At 46.9% G+C, this 21,356-nt stretch overlaps 1 protein-coding gene across 1 annotated transcript in view; it reads left to right on the top strand.

The window, feature by feature from the left end:
* The first annotated feature begins 16,346 nt into the window (after positions 1 to 16,346).
* The window catches only part of LOC126291499 (uncharacterized), a 430,162-nt gene continuing 425,152 nt past the window's right edge, over positions 16,347 to 21,356 (top strand). The window contains exon 1 of the mRNA XM_049985006.1: positions 16,347 to 21,271. The gene's annotated coding sequence lies outside the window, so the exon portion shown is untranslated. The remainder of the gene's footprint in view (positions 21,272 to 21,356) is intronic.

The following is a 21,356-nucleotide window of genomic DNA, read 5'->3' as shown; positions in this document are numbered from 1 at the left end:
CGGCCTGGATGGTCACCCATCCAAGTGCCGACCACGCCCGACAGCCCGTAACTTCGGTGATCTCACGGGAATGGGTGTATCCACTGCGGCAAGGCCGTTGCCTATTACATCATCAGATTGTTATAGTACTTAAATTTTATTTTTTGTGCAAGCACACATTTTTAAACGCAGTAATGCTTATCGACATTAAAAACCTTATAGTACGATGTATTATACTGAAGCGTCAAAGAAACGTATAGGCACGGGTGTTCAAATAAAGAGATATGTAAACATATAAACAGGCAGACTATAGCGCTGCCGTCAGCAACGCCTAAAGACAAGTGCCTGGTGCAGTTGTCAGATCGGTTACTGCTGCTACAATCGGAGGTTATCAAGACGTGAGTTTGAACGTCGGCGCACGAGCGATCGGCACAGCATCTCCAAAGTAGCGATGAAGCGGGGATTTTCCCGTACGACCATTTCAGCAGTGTACCATGAACATCGTGAATCCGGTAAAACATCAAATCTCCGAGATCGAAGATGGCTTTGAGCACTGAGGTCATCAGTCCCCTAGAACTTCGAACTACTTAAACCTAGCTAATCTAAAGACATCACGCACATCCATGCGCGACGCAGGATTCGAACCTGCGACCGTAGTAGTCGCACGGCTCCGGACTACGCGCCTAGAACCGCTCGGCCGGAAAAAGATCCTGCAAGAACGGGACCAACGGCGACTGAACAGAATCGTTCAACGTGACACAAGAGCAATCCTTCTCCAAACTGCTGCAGATTCCTACGCTGGGCCATCAGCAAGTATCAGCGTGCGAACCATTCAACTAAACATCATCAGTATCTGCTTTCGCAGCCGAACGCCCACCCGTGTACCCTTGATGACTACACGACACAAAGCCTTACGCCATGCTTGGGTCTGGCAGCACCGACATTAGACTGTTGATGACTGGAAACATGCTGCGTGGCCGAACGAGTATCGTTTCAAATTGCATCAAGCGGATGGGTGTGGAGACAATGTCATCGATCCCTGGACCCTGCGTGTCACCAGGGGCTGTTCAAGCTGTTGGAGGCTCGGTAATGGTGTGGGGCGTGTGTAGGTGGAGTGGTACGCAACTCCTGGTACGTCTATATACGACTCTCACAGGTGACACGCACGCAAGCACCCTGTCGGATCACCTGCATCCATTCATCATTGTGCATTCCGACGGAATAGGGCAATTCTAGCTGGACAAATGCGACCTCACACGTCCAGAAATGCTACAGAGTGGCTCCAGGAACACTCTTCTGAGTTTAAACACTTCTGCTGCCCACCAGACTCCCCATACATGAACATTATTGAGCATATCTTGGATGCCTTGCAAAGTGCTGTGCAGAAGAGATCTCCACCCCCTCGCACTCTTACGGATTTATGGACTGCTGTGCAGGATTCATGGTGTTAGTTGCTTCCAGCACTACTTCGACATTAGTGAAGTCCATGCCACGTCATGCTGGGGCGCTTCTGCTTTCTCGCAGCGGCTCTACACGATAATAAAATGTATATGTCACTTTTCCTCTGCATTACAGCATATTCAAAGCCGATCAATATCAAAGTATATCCTTTGAGTAGGTTAACTTGTGAGTACACTGACTTAGCAAACGGCATGGGGTACTGGGGAACGGATGGCGCAGGTGTGTTGTATGCGCACCGCATTCTCCGTGTGCCCGCGGCAGTGTGTAGGAGACCTTCTGAGAACTGGCTGTGCAAGTGATTAGTGTAACACGCAACGTCGTCTTTAGCTGACACCGTTCGAATGAGGTACGTTGGTTGGTACCCAACGGGTGGGAATCTCGACTTCGGCAGTAGTACAGGAGTTCGCTTCGCACGTTCGACGGGTCCAGGTTGTGTATGTCGCGTATGATTGAATGTGACGGTGTCACAGTCCATAAGGGACCAACTACAGGCCGTTCAGCCAGCCTCGATGACCGTGACCTGTGACATCTGAAACGGTTCGTCAATAGTGACACAGGGACAACAGTGAAATTCACGACCCAATTCAACACAGGACGTGCTCGACGTTCCTTCCCGTACCCCGTGGAACACGGATGCCCCAGTTAACCCCACATCATCGGGCACAACAACTTGCATTTGTTGCAAGTCACCCGAGATGGACACTGGAACAATGGCATCACATGATGCAGACACACAAACCACTATTTCAAATGCGGCACGCCAGTGGGACCGAGAGAGGTGGCGCAGTGGTTAGCACACTGGACTCTCATTCAAGAGGACGACGGTTCAATCCCGCGTCCAGCCATCCTGATTCAGGTTTTCCGTGATTTCCCTAAATCGCTCCAGGCAAATGCCGGGCTGGTTCCTTTGAAAGGGCACGGGGCCGACTTCCTTCCCTGTCCTTCCCTACTCCGATGAGACCGATGACCTCGCTGTTTGGCCTCTTCCCTCCAACAACCCAACCCAGCTCAGGCCAGTGGGAGTCACCGCGTGTGGCGCAAAGCAGACATATCGGAGGAGTACACTTGCCAAGAAGGTGTGGTCCAAGGCGGTCGTGTCTCTGTTATGGTCTGGGGTGCAACTTTCTGGTACTGAATCGGCTCCCTAGTTGTACTGGAAGGAACACTGAATGGTCTGCAATTATGCTGAGCTGCTTAGTGACCATCTCCACCCATTTCTGGCCCTCAACACGCTTACGATTCTGTGGTGTTTCAAGATGACAACGCGCCGCCACGTCGCTCGCACGTCGCTCGGGAACCCAGGAACATGCAGGAGAGGTCCAAAGCCCGAGTTGCCCACCTGGTCGCCAAGACTAGAGCCCCTATCAAGTATATCTGGGATGTCAGAAACTCCAGATATTCGCATAACCCGTTTATTCCGAATCTGGGCAACTACGACCACAACCATAGATGGAAACATAAAAGGCCAAAAGACATACTTGTAAGGACCTAACATCTATGGCCAAGTACACGCAAACACAACGGTACAGCGATCCCCTTTTAATCAGCCACTATTATTGGATATCCAGTTGGAGCACACTTGCCGAATAACTGGCACCACACAGGGAAGCCGTACTGTGCACTGCATGCAGACAAGGTCAACACCCCCTCCCCCCCCCCCCCCCCCCCCCCCACACACACACAGTGAGATGATCTATGGCCGATCTCCCACTACTGTATAACGATCTCGATTGTTCCAGGAATGTAACGGCTGCAGCAACTGTGATACATCGCCATCGCTTGCCACGGTTAATGATGCATGATACCTATACTTACAAATCCAACCTTGCATGAACTATCGCAGCTAGTAAGCCACTACTGCTCTTACTACCCATCCCACTGTCGCAGAGGTTTTTTTCCCACGGCACGAGCCACGGCACTTTTTCCCCTCTGCTCTTCAAATCGCTATCCTCACTCCCGTTTCGTCCACTATCGGTCACCTGATGGACCGTGTTAATGCCTAGTCTTGCCCAGACGCATGGATTTCATCAAAACCCAGCAAATCTGTGATCTACTTACTAGATAACTAGCATGTTGACGGAGGTGACAGTCATAGACTTACTAAATAAAAACTAGACCCCGCATTGGCGCTAGTGTCGCGTCCCCACATTGAACGTGATAGAAGCCGCCATTTGCGGGGAAACAGTGCGTAAACATGGTTCGTTCGTGTGCTGCTTTTAATTGTAGCAGTAAGAATGGAAGCAAAGACGAAGACGGAAACAATGTTACAATTCACAGGTCAGTCATTTCAGGTTGTTTGTTACTTTCTATTACTTGTATATAGTATTTTTATGGACAAATAATGCATCATGGGCGTTTGTTATTGTTTAGATTTCCTCTTACAAATGATTTCCTAAATCGGAAATGGATTGTTGCTACTCGGAGAGAGAACTTCCAACCGACAGCTGTGCTCTCTTCCTTTTGAAGAGAATTGTTACATGGAAAATTATGTAAATAGACGTCAACTGAAGGACGATGCTATACCGACAGTATTTGGATTTCCAACTAATTTGAAAAAGGTAGAGTGTTTGCAAAGCCAATTAATGCAAATGCTAAATGTACGTGACAGCAGATTGTTCTATAGCCTAACCTGATGCCTATATTTACACCTTATGCTGTATCTAATAAACTTTCTGCTACAAAAATTGCGCCGGCTGGAATGTCCGTGCGGTTCTAGGTGCTACAGTCTGGAGCGGAGCGACCACTACGGTCGCTGGTTCTAATCCTGCCTCGGGGATGAATGTGTGTGATGTCCTTAGATTACTTAGGTTTAATTAGTTCTAAGTTCTAGGCGACTGATGACCTCAGAAGTTAAGTCACATAGTGCTCAGAGCTACAAAAATTGTAAGCTCCATAAGGAAAAGTTGCAGTGTTAGATTGCAGACAAAGGTACTTTGTTGCATGTTAAGTACTTACATTGTATTTGCATATAAATTACTAAAAATACTAACAGAGTTAATGAATGAAGAACTAGGCACATGTTAGGTATTAAGATTTTTAATCAGATATATATTAAGTATGAATCAGAGGTAGGTCGAATAGTTGCGTTTAGATACTTGTGTTGTCAGGTGGTGGTTGTACTCCATAAATGGTCAAATATTTGATCAAATGCTGCAAACTGAACCACTTTCAGAGGTGCTATCAGTGTTAAAAACTAATGTGTGAATGTAATTCCTACGTTATTTAAAGTGATATGGGTTATTCCAATTAATCATACCAGTATTCGAGTGTAGACAATACTGTGCTAAACAAAAGTAACTGTGCAAAATGTACACAGTAGTTGGCAAAAAGCAAACATGACCTGACAGGAAAACTATCTGAATTAAATCGTACTGTCTGCTTCTTCAAAAGATTCATGTAATTATCTAATGCAAATAGCTCGATGTAAACTCGCTACAACTTGTCAGGAAAGAGCCTTGCATTCTTAAATTTCTCGTCTCTATGCAGACGCATTTCGGAAATTAGGAAACTTCGTTCATTTAAGTATACTTTTAAAACAGACTCGAATACTTAGTATTTTTAAACAAACATGTGTTTAATTTGTGCTTCAATTTGCTCATGTTGCGTCTCATATACTTCAAATGACAACCCCAGTACTAGAATTCATCCCTGCAAATGGCGGCGATCAGCTGCTTCAGTCGGGGGACAGTTGTCTCGCTTCTCCGCTACGGCGTGGTAGGGGCTTGGTGACAGTAGAACTTTTGGTTCGGTCACCACGTTGGTGCGGGCGTGGAGGGTGTAACATCATGTGATTGCCTTATCATTTTAAATCATTCACTAATCGAGCAGTCGCTCGGCAACAGCTACAATTAGCAAATAATGTTGCGAGAATGTAAAAGGTGAACGACCTGTGACGTAACTTGATTATTGTCGAAGCGCCGTCAGAGATGCACTGAGTTATTGACTTTGAAACCCGCGGCGCGAAAAACGTACAGAAGAAGCACTTTTACACTTTATATATTTTTTTTAATGCACGAGATATTCTCGATGAACAGTTACTCATTCTTCTCTTGTAACCTGTGTCGGATGCGCATGTCTTGCCGCCGTATTATTATCGTTAAAAACAATATTATTGTAGTGTAAAGTAAAAGTGCAATACTAAAAGTGCAATACTGCATAGCAATAAAGTTATTGTGCGACATGTGTGTGAAAACGTCAAAGGAATTATTGTCATTACGAGAAGAGAAGTGCCAGTCAAAAAGGCATCCATGTTAAAATTCTTCATTGTAGTGTAAGTTCATCTATTAATTGCAATAAATTCAGATTTAAATGGAATTGGTGTATGGACTATTTATTTAATATAGAACGTATGTCTCACTCCTTCATGAAGTTATTTAATTTTCTTTATGTTTCTGCCAAATAGAGAGTTCACAGTCACGAATTCTTTCGTCGAAATCGGACGGAAGTTGTATGCGGCGAAATATTTTCTCCGCGCCATATTCTACTGGTAAATGCATGATAAACTACAGTCTCTTAGGAAATTCATGTTGAGCTATCCAAAAATAATTCTATTTTGAATAGGCATTTACTCTCCTCTGCAATGCAACTTCCGACTGATCAGACGATCCAACAAGAAACAGCCGCACACGGTCGGCGTACGCAAATATATTTCCACCGCTGATTATAGCTATATGTTACAACAGAAAAGTAAACATATTGTTATAATTAGCGACTACGAACGGGGACATTTATAACTGTATGTTTATGTATACACATTACGTAAACATATCGTTATAAGGAGCCCCATCTCCCAGACCAGAACTGGCTGCCGCTCTGAAAACGATTTGGTGTCAGCTGCTTCCAGATGAGAACCAGGGATTTGTAGACTCACTTCCACAGCGTCTCAGTCAGTCTGCAGGGCCAGAAGAGGCTCCACTTGATATTACGTGCCTATCCCATGACATCCGCCAGGTTAGTGTATGACGTGAATGAATAGGAGCCAGAATGGAGGCGACGCGACGTCTCGCCAACAGCGGAAACCGCGGGACCGAAAAGAGGAGGCGGGAGCCGTAAACACGGCGCTGCGAGGTGAGTTCACACCGCAATTAGCGGCCGCTCGCCGCATCCGACTACCTAGGCGTTGGTTTACGGTCGCCGCCGCCGCTGACACGTTGCCCACTCCCATCTTGATGCCGCGGCCGACTTGCGCGCTCCAGCCGCGGTCTGGACTTGAAAGACGGCCACCGCCGTCGCCACCACCCTGACCCCCTGTTGCTGCGCTTATTACGGCCGCTGCTGAAAGCCGAGAAGGCGAACCAGACGCGGCCGGCGAGTGTTTGCATCTCGTAATTAGAGCCGCACCGCGCCTGCGTTATCAGTCTGCCGGGATCTGCCGTGCGTGCCGCCTACAGCGGTCTGCTTCGAGATTTTTGGGTGTGCGCACTGCCTCGTGTGGTGAAGCCCAACATCTCGCTCGCTGGTAAGCAGGTAAGGACACCCAGAGAGAGGGAGAGGGAGAGAGAGAGAGAGAGAGAGAGAGAGAGAGAGATGGAATGGAAGAAAGGCGGTGGGAAAGAGAGGACACACAGACAGAGAAAGACAGGTAAACCGTCAACGATCCTAAGATAGAGCGAGAATGAAAGAGAGTAAGACTGACAGAGATACACACTGATGTGACAAAAGGTATCAGATAGCGATATATACGTATATACACTACTGGCCATTAAAATTGCTACACCACGACGATGACGTGCTACAGACGCGAAATGTAACCGACAGGAACAATATGCTCTGATATGCAAATGATTAGCTTTTCAGAGCATTCACACAAGGTTGGCGCCGGTGGCGACACCTACGACGTGCTATGAGGAAAGTTTCCAACCGATATCTCATGCACAAACAGTAGTTGACCGGCGTTGCCTGGTGAAACGTTGTTGTGATGCCTTGTGTAAGGAGCAGAAATGCGTACCATCACGTTTCCGACTTTGATGAAGGTCGGATTGTAGCCTGTCGCGATTGCGGTTTATCGTATCGCGACATTGCTGCTCGCCTTGGTCGAGATCTAATGACTGTGAGCAGAATATGGAATCGGTGGATTCAGGAGGGTAATACGGAACGCCGTGCTGGATCCCAACGGCCTCGTATCACTAGCAGTCGAGATGACAGGCATCTTATCCGCATGGCTGTAACGCATGGTGCAGCCACGTTTCGATCGCTGAGTCAACAGATGGGGACGTTTGCAAGACTACAACCATCTCAACGAACAGTTCGACGACGTTTGCACCAGCATGGGCTGTCAGCTTGGAGGCCATGGCTACGATTACCCTTGATGATGCAATACATACAGGAGCTCCTGCGATGGTGTACTCAACGACCAACCTGGGTGCACGAATGGCAAAACGTCAGTTTTTCGGATGAATCCAGGTTCCGTTTACAGCATTATGATGGTCACATCTGTGTCTGGCGACATCGCGGTGCACGCACATTGGAAGCGTGTATTCGTCATCGCCACACTGGCATATCACCCGGCGTGATGGTATGGGGTGCCATTGGTTATAGGTCTCGGTCACCTCTTGTTCACATTCACGGTACTTTGAACTATGGACATTACATTTCAGATGTGTTACGTCCCGTGGCTCTACCCGTCATTCGATCCCTGCGAAACCCTACTATTTTGGCAGGGTAATGCACGACCGCATGTTGCACGTCCTGTACGGGCCTTTTTGGATACAGAAAATGTTCGACTGCTGCCCTGGCCAGCACATTCTCGAGATCTCTCACCAACTGAACCGTTGTTACGGTCAGAGGTGGTTGTTCTGGATACTGATTTCTCAGGATCTATGCACCCAAATTGCGTGAAAATGTAATCACATGTCAGTTCTAGTTTAAGATTTTTGTCCAATTGTCTGCATTTTTTCTTGGTGTAGCACTTTTAATGGGCAGTAGTGTACATGCTATGGCGTATACAGGGTATAAATGGACAGTGGGTTGGTGGAGCTGTCATTTCTAGTCACGTGCTTCATGTCAAAACTTTTCCGACGTGGTCATGGCCGAACGACGTGAATTAACAGAATTTGGACTCGGAATGGTATGTGGGGCTACAGCCGGCCGCGGTGGTCTCGTGGTTCTAGACGCTCAGTCCGGAACCGCGGGACTGCTACGGTCGCAGGTTCGAATCCTGCCTCGGGCATGGATGTGTGCGAGGTCCTTAGGTTAGTTAGGTTTAATTAGTTCTAAGTTCTAGGGGATTGATGACCACAGATGTTAAATGCCATAGTGCTCAGAGCCATTTGAACCATTTTTTGTGTAGCTACACTCATGCTCATAAATTAAGGATAATTGCAGAATACGGCTGCGGTCGGCAACGCATATATAAGACAAGACTTTCGTGCAGTTTTCAGATCGGTCACAGCTGCTACAGTGGCAGGTTATCAAGATTTAAGTGAGTTTGAACATAGTGCTATAATCGGCACACGAGAGATGGGACACAGCATCTCCGAGGTAGCGATGTAGTGGGAATTTTCCCGTAGGAGTGTACCGTGCATATCAGGAATTCAGTAAAACATCAAATCTCCGACATGGTGGCGTCCGGAAAAAGATTCAGCAAGAACGCGACCATCGACGCCTGAAGAGAATCGTTCAGCGTGACAGAAGTGCAACCCTTCTGCAAATTGCTGCACATTTCAATGCTGGGCCATCAAGAATTGTCAGGGTGCGAACTATTGAACGGAACATCATCGGTATGAGCTCACTCCGGTAGTCTTGATGACTGCACGACACAAAGCTTTGTGCCTCGTCAGGGCCTGTCAACACCGACGTAGGGCTGTTGATGACACGTTGCATAGTCGGACGAGTCTCGTTTCAAATTGTATCGAGTGGATGGACGTGTACGGGTATGGATGCAACCTCATGAATCCATGGGCGGTGCTCGTTTCAAATGGCTCTGAGCACTATGCGACTTAACTTCTGAGCTCATCAGACGCCTAGAACCTAGCACTAATGAAACCTAACTAACCTAAGGACATCACACACATACATGCTCTGGCAGGATTCCAACCTTCGACCGTAGCGGTCACTCGCTAACAGACTAATACCTAGAACCGCACGGCCACTCCGGCCGGCGACGTCAGCAGGGGACTATTAAATGTGGTGGAGGCTCTGTAATGGTGTGGATGGCGTGCAGTTGGAGTTATACGGGACCCGTGATATTTCTAGATACGTCTCTGGCAGGTGACACATACGTAAGTATCCTGTCTGATCACCTGCATCCATTCATGTCCACTGTGCATAACGACGGACTTGGGAAATTCCAACAGGACAATGCGGCACCCCACACGTCCAGAATTGCTACACAGTGGCTCCAGGAACGCTCTTCTGAGTTTAAACACTTCCGCTGGCTCCAAAACTTCCAGACATTATTGAGCGTATCTGGGATGCTTTGCAATGTGCTGTTCAGAAGAGATCTCCACCCCCTTGTACTCCCTGCAGGAATCATGAGTCAGTTCCCTCCAGCAGTCCTTCAGCAGTCCTTCAGACATTAGTGGAGTCCATGCCACGTCGTGTTGCGGCACTTCTGCGTGCTCCCGGGGGTCCTACACGGTATTAGGCAGGTGTACCAGTTTCTTTGCCTCTTCAGTATAGATGTGTTAATTAACATATATCTGTTGAATTTTACATTCGCATCAGATCGTACCAAAATGCGAACCAGCAATTCAGTTATTATTGATGTACCATCCGCCAACGCTACCGAGTGAACCACATGGCCTGTTTTGAAAATGCAGTGAATTACATTTGGTCAGGAAAGAACGAAATCCCCGACCGGAGTGGCCGTGCGGTTCTAGGCGGTACACTCTGGAACCGCGATACCGCTACGGTCGCAGGTTCGAATCCTGCCTCGTGCGTGGATGTGTGTGATATCATTAGGTTAGTTAGGTTTAACTAGTTCTAAGTTCTAGGGGACTGATGACCTCAGGTGTTAAGTTCCATAGTGCTTAGAGACATATGAATCAAGTCATTACTTTATGTTGACAAGAGCCTCTACCTGCGGACATTTACTAGTGACCATTCATCCTGAAGTACGACGTATGTGATCTGGCTGCTATCTAAAGCCATGGCTTCGGATAATTCTTGTTTTGTCAATTTTGTATATGACAAGACCCGTTCGGCTTCATCTTCTCTAATGTACCATCATGTAATGTAACAAGGCCCACTACTTCTGAAGAAGATATTTTTACAAATATCGAACCCTAGGGTAAGGATTAATAATCCGTTGTTTACAACTCGATGGCTGATTTTTCGACCTCTTCAGATTTACACAGTTGCTGTCTCGCAGCCATGATTAAATTAAGCTCGGCTTAGCGTGACCTCGGACGTAATAGCGTACTGATTTGGAAATGTTGGTCGTCTCCGGCCGATGTCGGTCGTCGGCCGAATCCACCGATATCGGATGACCTGTGACGTCAGCCTTAAGCCGTCGGCAAACGGAGCGTGTATCCGAGCGTCGAGCGTTGAGCGTGCCGAGTTTCTGACGTCATAGCGTGGAATAGCACGTTCGGGAGTCTTTCCGAACGTGCAGAGCAATATCTGGTACGTCAGATATTCTGAGCGTGCGTCTGAGCATTGACCAATGAGATGGCACAACGCCACCTACGTCACACGCACGCCGTCTTCCTTCAGTACAGAGCTGTGAGGCGCCAAATTGGCATTCATTTCAAGCCTATATGGATATCTGCCGTTTCTAAGCACCAGCAAATTGAGAATCACTGGAAAACCCGTTATTAATTGTGTGATTCGTTCCCATATAATAATGAGAAAAAAACCACATTCGTGGCAAAAGAATCACTGAAACTTGGGTATTATGAGAGTAGGCTATTTGAAGACAGAGACACACTGAAGCTCCACCCCAAACGCATTGTTCTTGGTACGATTTGTTATAATTAAATTTCAATTAGTAACATAATTATCTACGATTAACGTTTTTAGCAAGGGTAAGACAATATGATTAAGCCGCGCGGGATTAGCCAAGCGGTTTAGGGCGCTGCAGTCATGGACTGTGCGGCTGGTCCCGGCGGAGATTCGAGTCCTCCCTCGGGCATGGGTGTGTGTGTGTGTTTGTGCTTAGGGATGTATGGCCTTAGAAGTTAAGTCCCATAAGATTTCACACACATTTGAACTTTTTTTTTCATCAGTGTAGAATATGGCTTTGAGCACTATGGGACTTAACTTCTCAGGTCATCAGTCCCCTAAAACTGAGAACTACTTAAACCTAACTAACATAAGGACATCACACACACCCATGCCCAAGGCAGGATTCGACCCTGCAACCGTAGCGGTCACGCAGCTCCAGACTGTAGCGCCTAGAACCACTCGGCCACTCAAGCTGGCAGTGTTTAGATTAGGTATTGCGTACGTGTTTTAAGCAATATGTCTTAGAATTAAGTGAATAGTGACCAAGATACAGATTTAGTGTTCTATAAGCATCAAAGGTTTTGACGTGATTTTGAAACTCTCAATAACGATGGGTTTACTCCCAAAATCTTTTTTCTTCGTGGCGATTCCAGTAAACTATGGGGTTATTTTTCCGTTCCTTACTTATGTGTCCTATTGGCTGAGGCTGACGTTTGCATAGATTGCAGCCCTTTAATTGGGACTGGTAATATTAGCCAACAGTTCTTTTTGGGCCGTCTCTTTAATACACGCTGTAATAACATTAGAGACGATCGAATGCTCGTTACTTCGCAAATACGTCCACTTTTTCGTATTCTGCACATTTTCTTGCAATGCTAGACGATTATCAATCACTTCCGGACATCGAAGTACAACAGTAACTATACAAAGTTAACTCACTGACACGGGCAACTATGATCTACATCTACATCTACATGATTACTCGGTAATTAACATTTAATTGCTTGGCAGAGGGTTCATAGAACCACAATCATACTATCTCTCTACCATTCCACTCCCGAACAGCGCGCGGGAAAAACGAACACCTAAACCTTTCTGTTCGAGCTCTGATTTCTCTTATTTTATTTTGATGATCATTCCTACCTATGTAGGTTGGGCTCAAAAAAATATTTTCGCATTCGGAAGAGGAAGTTGGTGACTGAAATTTCGTAAATAGATATGGCCGCGACGAAAAACGTCTTTGCTTTAATGACTTTCATGCCAACTCGTGTACCATATCTGCCACACTCTCTCCCCTATTACGTGACAATACAAAACGAGCTGCCCTTTTTTTGCACCCATTCTATGTCCTCCGTCAATCCCACCTGGTAAGGATCCCACACCGCGCAGCAATATTCTAACAGAGGACGAACGAGTGTAGTGTAAGCTGTCTCTTTAGTGGACTTGTTGCATCTTCTAAGTGTCCTGCCAATGAAACGCAACCTTTGTGTCGCCTTCCCCACAATATTATCTATGTGGCCTTTCCAACTGAAGTTGTTCGTAATTTTAACACCCAGGTACTTAGTTGAATTGACAGCCTTGAGAATTGTACTATTTATCGAGTAATCGAATTCCAACGGATTTCTTTTGGAACTCATGTGGATCACAACAAAAAAAATGGCTCTGAGCACTGTAGGACTTAACATATGTGGTCATCAGTCCCCTAGAAGTTAGAACTACTTAAACCTAACTAACCTAAGGACATCACGCACATCCTTGCCAGAGGCAGGATTCGAACCTGCGGCTGTAGCGGCCACGCGGTTCCAGGCTGAAGCACCCAGAACCGCTCGGCCACACCGGCCGGCTCCCACAAACAGAAACAACGTATATCACTGCACGCCTATCTACATCGCTAGACCGATAACAGGCAACAGATTTTGAGACGCTTCAACATGACTGGCATTTTACGGCAGGATTTACCTATGATACTATAATTTCAGAGTCGCCTATACTACTAATAATACACTCCTGGAAATGGAAAAAAGAACACATTGACACCGGTGTGTCAGACCCACCATTCTTGCTCCGGACACTGCGAGAGGGCTGTACAAGCAATGATCACACGCACGGCACAGCGGACACACCAGGAACCGTGGTGTTGACCGTCGAATGGCGCTAGCTGCGCAGCATTTGTGCACCGCCGCCGTCAGTGTCAGCCAGTTTGCCGTGGCATACGGAGCTCCATCGCAGTCTTTAACACTGGTAGCATGCCGCGACAGCGTGGACGTGAACCGTATGTGCAGTTGACAGACTTTGAGCGAGGGCGTATAGTGGGCATGCGGGAGGCCGGGTGGACGTACCGCCGAATTGCTCAACACGTGGGGCGCGAGGTCTCCATAGTACATCGATGTTGTCGCCAGTGGTCGGCGGAAGGTGCACGTGCCCGTCGACCTGGGACCGGACCGCAGCGACGCACGAATGCACGGCCAGACCGTAGGATCCTACGCTGTGCCGTAGGGGACCGCACCGCCACTTCCCAGCAAATTAGGGACACTGTCGCTCCTGGGGTATCGGCGAGGACCATTCGCAACCGTCTCCATGAAGCTGGGCTACGGTCCCGCACACCGTTAGGCCGTCTTCCGCTCATGCCCCAACATCGTGCAGCCCGCCTCCAGTGGTTTCGCGACAGGCGTGAATGGAGGGACGAATGGAGACGTGTCGTCTTCAGCGATGAGAGTCGCTTCTGCCTTGGTGCCAATGATGGTCGTATGCGTGTTTGGCGCCGTGCAGGTGAGCGCCACAATCGGGACTGCATACGACCGAGGCACACAGGGCCAACACCTGGCATCATGGTGTGGGGAGCAATCTCCTACACTGGCCGTACACCTCTGGTGATCGTCGAGGGGACACTGAATAGTGCACGGTACATCCAAACCGTCATCGAACCCATCGTTCTACCATTCCTAGACCGGCAAGGGAACTTGCTGTTCCAACAGGACAATGCACGTCCGCATGTATCCCGTGCCACCCAACGTGCTCTAGAATGTGTAAGTCAACTACCCTGGCCAGCAAGATCTCCGGATCTGTCCCCCATTGAGCATGTTTGGGACTGGATGAAGCGTCGTCTCACGCGGTCTGCACGTCCAGCACGAACGCTGGTCCAACTGAGGCGCCAGGTGGAAATGGCATGGCAAGCCGTTCCACAGGACTACATCCAGCATCTCTACGATCGTCTCCATGGGAGAATAGCAGCCTGCATTGCTGCGAAAGGTGGATATACACTGTACTAGTGCCGACATTGTGCATGATCTGTTGCCTGTGTCTATGTGCCTGTGGTTCTGTCAGTGTGATCATATGATGTATCTGACCCCAGGAATGTGTCAATAAAGTTTCCCCTTCCTGGGACAATGAATTCACGGTGTTCTTATTTCAATTTCCAGGAGTGTAGTTTACATAGGAATTTAATCCACTCCTTGCACAATAAGAGCGATAAACTTTCCCAATCAGGAGTATATAAATTTACATGCGGGGATTGGTTGGTTGTTTTGGGGAAGGAGACTAGACAGCGAGGTCATCAGTCTCATCGGATTAGGGAAGGACAGGGAAGGAAGTCGGCCGTGCCCTTTTGAAAGGAAGCATACCGGCATTTGCCTGGAGCGATTTAGGGAAATCACGGAAAACCTAAATCAGGATGGCCGGACGCGGGATTGAATCGTCGTCCTCCCGAATGCGAGTCCAGTGTGCTAACCACTGCGCCACCTGCATGCGGGGATTATCCAAAATTTTACATCGGGCAAACGGGACGAGCTCTGGGTCTCAGGTATAAAGAGCATATTCCTACTAGAAGCGATGACGGTACTAAGGGCTCTACTGAATGCGGAACACCTTGTGAAAACGGCTCATGCGACCGAGCCCCCCAGTTAATATCGAGTTACTTCATGCCGAGGTTAAGGGCTTAAAACTGGATGTTTTGGAAGAAATGCAGATCTTTAAGCATCTGCAACATGATAAAGACAATATCCTTAACGACCAACTCATACTAAGAAACAGAAAATTTTTTGAAGCTTTCCGACCTTTAGTTTGTTCTTCATACTTGTAAATCTGATGATCTGGGGATTTTTCACATGCGCGCGCTCATTGGCGAGCGCCGTTGGCCAAGCTGTTCATCTTCTTTCTTTTTATCCTGATTTTCCTCTTACGATGAAGGTGATTTTAGCCCGTTGAACACCTCACCTTTTAGCCCTATATCTTTCTTACCATGACGTCTTTAGATTACGTCCCCTCCCCCCCCCCCCCCCCTGCCCCAGACCAACATTGGCTTTAGGTATAGTTTTTAAGAGATCCTCCTGTTGTCATAGCCAGCTTCATATATATGCTCCTTTCCTAGCATAAGCAACCGTGTGCGGTTAGTTTTAGATTTCATCTCCTATTTAGATCGTCACTTATTCTATCCATTCTGTTTTTTGATATATGGTGAGCCACGACCCATGTATAAACTTTCTCGTATTTGTATGCGCATGTGCATTCAAGTAAGTTCCCTTATCTTGCGCATGTGCTTAGGTAGCGGGTCGGGCGTGTCAGTGAGCGACCATTTGTAGGTGCAGTTTATGGCGGGTCATAGCCCACCGAACATAGGCCTTGACATTAAGTTAAGTAGTGGTTTTGACTTTGTACATATTTACTGTTTGTGTTTTCCTTTTCTTCGTTTAGAAATGTATCGCCATGGAGTTCTTTTAATCATTGACAAAGGTCTTCTTAGGCACTTTTGGGTCTGATTGTACTGAAGAAGGTGTAGTTATCTACGCCGAAACCTAGGTTAACACTAGGTGCTTTTTTCGCAATCGAGGCGGGTTTCTAGTTTTTTAGTGCAACAGATTTTGGGTGCCCCTGTAGGCCGGTGTCAGCGTTCTTCAGAGAAAGGCCACTTCCCCCACCAAAAGCCCCGCCTGCTCTTGAGTTTACAGACACGCGGTGTACCTCCTACGGTTTGAGCAAACAGAGCTCTAGTGCTGTGGGGCCGCACCGCACGCAGGCTGGGAGCGGGTCTGGTCTGAAGCTGTTGCAAAACCCGGCGAGGCCGGAGCCGCAGCGGCCGCTACCGGCGGAGCGCAACTCGAGGGCCAACTTCTGCAAAGTGGTCGGCGGCGACGCGCATGCGCAGAGCCGGACGGCTCAGTGGCGAAACCGCGTGGCTCGCCGTGCCTTCAGCAGTAGCTGCCGCGGCGCAGTCCCGATCGGAACGCAGCGGAGCCGTGCGTCAGCATAGCAGCAGTGCGTCGCGTCGTATCGGGCGTCCTCCAGCCGCTCCTGGACGCCTCGCTCCAGGGCCTCTTTCTGCGTCGATAACAACATCTCCGCAGCGGGACAGCTTCTGACTGGAAATGCGGTCTCGACGCCGATACTGACGAAACCGCAGCGATTTCGTGTGTGCACTGTCTTGCCATCCACTTCCCATTCCGAATCGTAACTACTTTCGACCCAATTTCACCAGCAAGATTGTCGATTCAGTTCACTGTGGATTCAGTAAAAGACCTAAATTTGCCTATACCCACGACAAATACTACATGTGCGTGTACTGTGCTCTAACTAGCGTTGACTGAAATGTAAATCCTACACTCTCTTCCCCATTCGCATAAAAAAAAGTAGTACACTTCGTATGGTAAGGTAGAACTTTGGAACAGTGTAAGAAATCGATGTTGTTTATGGTGGTTTGCTCTTTGAACTTTTGACGACAGCTACAGTCGTCGATAATTTTGAGAAGAGATCGCTCCCAGTTCTTGGAAAACGTTGGAGACATGTACTTCACCGACAACAGACTCTCCACTTGTTGCAACTGGGAAATACTTCTGAACGGCGCTGCGTGATCTACGTGAATACTGACGAAGCCAGAGAAACATCGAGTGTATTGTCTTGTCACCCAATTCTCTCTCCCTCCCTCCTCCATACCCTCCTCCACAAAATCGAATTGCTCGTATTTTCGGATCACTTCCATAAATCCAGTTGTTGACTGGATGATGCACTTTGCACTTAGTAGAAGACACTATTTTGCTACTACCCACAGCAAATATAGCGTAAATGCGTAGTTCATCCCGACACCTTCGATTAAAACGTAAATCACTAACGATTCGTGGCGAAAAAAAAATCACTCTTCTACAGTAAATATTACAGATGCAAAATAACTTTCCAGCGACATCGGCCTTGCTGTAAAATCGCTATAGTTTACTGTCACGAGTGTTAGATTTGTCGTTATTGGCCAAGTGAGTTCAGGTTCTATAGTTTCTCAAAGAAAACACACCCACACATTAACGATCTACTTGTAAATTCCTTGATTTTCGTGCCCTTATTGTCACCTCGGCTAAAAAAAACAGTCGTTCCCCATTCCGTATCAGTTTCGGTATTTTCGGGATGCAGCGTGCTTACATATTGTCACTCCCTATGTAGATTATCTAAGACCACTGTCTTTACTATGAGTACGGTTTAAAACTTCAGATCTGTAGCAGAGAGCAATTTCATTTTGGCATATCAACGCAGTCACCAACAGATCTATTACGATATGCCGTAACGGTAGCGCCAAATTTTTTGTTTTGTTTTGAATGCAGTTTTGTGAACTAGTCTGCCGTTAACAAAAGCAGCTTTCTTGACAAAGCTGTTTCATTCTCAGAGTTTACACACGCTGCGTCTCAATGCCATCTGGAATATTTACCTATTGCCATTGAATACAACGTCGCGAAAATTAATTCGCGCATCAAAAAGGCAAGCAATTTCTAGGAACCTATTCATCATCCTACTCGCCATACCAAAAATCTACTTTTTATGGTAAGAATCTTCCAGTTAGTGTCACTGGACAATAACCCCTATTACTCGAATATTACACTCGTACTTGAGACTTGGTGTTACAGTGTTTGTCCGAAAATCGAGAACGTTGCGTGATGATGATTTTATAATTCGTACGTCAATATTTGGTGACAGACAGCTTTAGTAAACATAGTTCGGTGCGTATGTGTCTCGTATTTCATCTATACTAAAAAATACTGCACATTACACTGGCAACATTTTAGCTGAATCACTTATTTCTCAATTGTTAGCGACAATTACAGCTGTGTAACAAGTGTCGCGCAAAATGTGTCTGTAATCGAGAAACGTGCTCCATTTCCTAAAGCACCATACACTCAATTTTGGCAACATACTGTTCGCGTTGCTTTCGCAAACCTCTTTCGCGTGCTTCTAGATTTCTTGTGTGAGGCAGTGATACACGTTTTCCTCTCACTTGTTGCTGAAAGGGCGTCGTATACTCAGTACCTGGCAAGGATAAAAACTGCGTTATTTCCTGGAACGCTAGATCGCTTCAAAGCACGGCATAAAATTTTTCTCTAGAGGAGTTTAGTCTTAACAGCTGTGACAGATAAGCTATCCCCAACAGCCATTTGGTTTGTATGGAAACAATAAAGTTATCGATAGCTACAGCAGTATTCGCGGTGCGCTGATAACCCAAACCTGTATCTGTCATCGCGAAAAGCTGAAGTGCCAACTAGCGTAACTAGAGCAGACATTAATCTTGTTGTACTTCTAAACCATCAGTAAATCCCACCGCAACATACGAATAGTATTATAGTGTGTCATAGTGTATGTAATTTTGTAGCTGGCTTAGTGCAGAACACTCATATTGACAAAGATTCACCTTTAGATAAAGCGTTTTCTGCAACTTCACCTTTGTGCGAAACGTATGATACTGCAAAAATGGTTATCAGATCCTTGTGAAATTAGTGCTTAATCTGAAACTTAATGCCACACAGCGTAGTGAAAACTATCTCGAGATCGACGTATCGAGGAGCATTCTGGGACGAGATAACGAAAAATCTCTCTTTCTACGTTTCTCTGGTACTGAAGCTACAGGGGCACGTCTGTAAGCTACAGCTCTACACGGGAAATTTATGTATGTAGCTTCTGTCATATTGGACGAGTGTCGAAGAAACGAGTTCGATCAATTCCTCTTCTCTGTTAGGTATCGCAGCCTCTAAGTGTATTCGCCAAGACCACACATATCTCACATTCTGCCACATTCGAGAACACGGACTATGGAGACTGGGTCTGCATCCTTGGTCTGCTGCACTTAAGACAGGGCGGCCAACTGGGTGGATGTTGCACAGAGCTATTCATTTCGTCGACAACTTGTACAATTCCGCAATATTATTCTTAAACTTTTTCATTTTTAAATTTATTTACAACGTTTTGCCTAAAACGCACCGTCGTTTACATTAGCTGGAATGAATCATAAGGTGGCATACTTTTGAACCATTTATTAACTGACCTAAATTAATGGTTCTGCGTTTTAGACACTCCCAGACCAGACTGAAGAGCAATTCAACTTCCTATTTCTTATAGGTATGTTATAAGGACATAAAGCTGACACGAAATCTTTTTCGGGTACCGTATTCTACCACGATTTTTTCTCTGCTGCTATCGAAACTTACAGGCAGTCATTCGCTACAGGTTTTCCTTATGCCCAATCTCGCCCTCTCATTTCGTTGGTACCTTGCATAATGTCACAATATTTTCATTACATTTTCTGATTCTTAAATTTTTATAATATTTTACGTCTTAATATCGTAAAATTATATACTATTTTTTTCTAGAACGTACTGACAAAACCACATGCTTCTTATTCATATCTTAATAGACCTAAATTAATTTTTCCGTGCCTTAGACAGTCCTAAATAAAATTAATGAACAGATTAATCCCTTAGTCTGTATAAGTGTGATATAAGTTCGAAAGGCTAACACGGAATTTCCAGTCAGCAGTCTATCATGTTGTTCGATTCTCCTCTGCCCAACTGTTTAGAACGTTCTTCGTCGTAATATAGAAATAAAATATATATGAATTCTCCCAGAGAGTGCCAATAAAACAACGTTTCTTTTTGAGCCATTTCATAAAAAACCCAAATTACTATCTTTCTACATTTCAGAAAGACCCAGATTAGCGGAATAAATTGATTAACCACTTATTCCTTACTGATACGGTGTAACCACGAAAGGCTGACACGGAATTTCCTTCGGACTCCTCGTTCTGCCTCGACTTTTTCTCTGCTGGTATCGATATATCGAAACAGGTGTCATTGGCCATTGACACTCCAGTCGTTTTGTTTTATTTCCCCTCTTCTCAACCCCATCCCTACCCTTCCCCAGATTTTCCCCATCCTTCCCCACCAGTCTACCGACGATATACCTCGATACAGAGCGTCGACGCCCAGCGGACAGCGTCGATAACCTGTTGCGAGAGTATCGACTCGGCCGCGACCCGCCTCAACAGGTGCGGCGCTTCGACTGGACCCGAGTCAGTGCCGTGGGGGACGTCGCCCGGTGCGCACCACTCACCAGGACGTCGACGGCGCCTGGGACGAACAACGCCTCGACAGAGCGCCTCTCACCTCCGTCTGGGACCTGGCGGCAGGGATGCGCCGGGAACAGTGACTGCCTCGTATGGGCCTAGTTGCACGCCGTCAACTGTTTTTCGCACAGTGTTTGGCGCCCAGACATCTGTTTACTGCCCCAGTGCCGCCGCGTTCACACGGGTGTGCCCCAGTTCTTCGACTTGGCTGTGCCGAGTTCCTTTTTTTTTCCTTTTTTTCTTTTTGGCCCACTTTCTTCGTCGCCTCATTCTTCTTGCCGCCGTCTTCTCACGGTCGCTGGTCGTTTCCTTTAAAGCGCAACCAGCGCCTCCGCGCTTAAGGAAAGTTGCCACAGGAGAGCGGAATAATTTCTGCCCCCCCCGACGTCTTCCACCGCCAACCCTCCCGTCACCCCTCTCCCTCCCCAAATAACGCTACTGTCTGCGTGTGGTGCGTGTGAAAAGTGCTTGCGTCTTCAGCCATCAATCCGACGAGAAAGGACAACAGACGGGCCCGCTGCCTTCGGTTCTCGTTTTGTTTTCGTTACTGCGCTCCGCACCGCCGCACGCCAGCCTAAACAGGTAGGTGAGCACAGCCACTAGCTGTGATCGTACAAATCAAACGTAATAGTCGGGCGAGGCCATCTCGCCCCACTTTCTTTAAGAT

This window comes from Schistocerca gregaria, chromosome 9 (genome assembly GCF_023897955.1).
Source record: "Schistocerca gregaria isolate iqSchGreg1 chromosome 9, iqSchGreg1.2, whole genome shotgun sequence".
NCBI lineage: Eukaryota > Metazoa > Arthropoda > Insecta > Orthoptera > Acrididae > Schistocerca > Schistocerca gregaria.
Note: the sequence above shows the minus strand (reverse complement) of the source record. Positions and strands in the feature narration are given on the sequence as shown.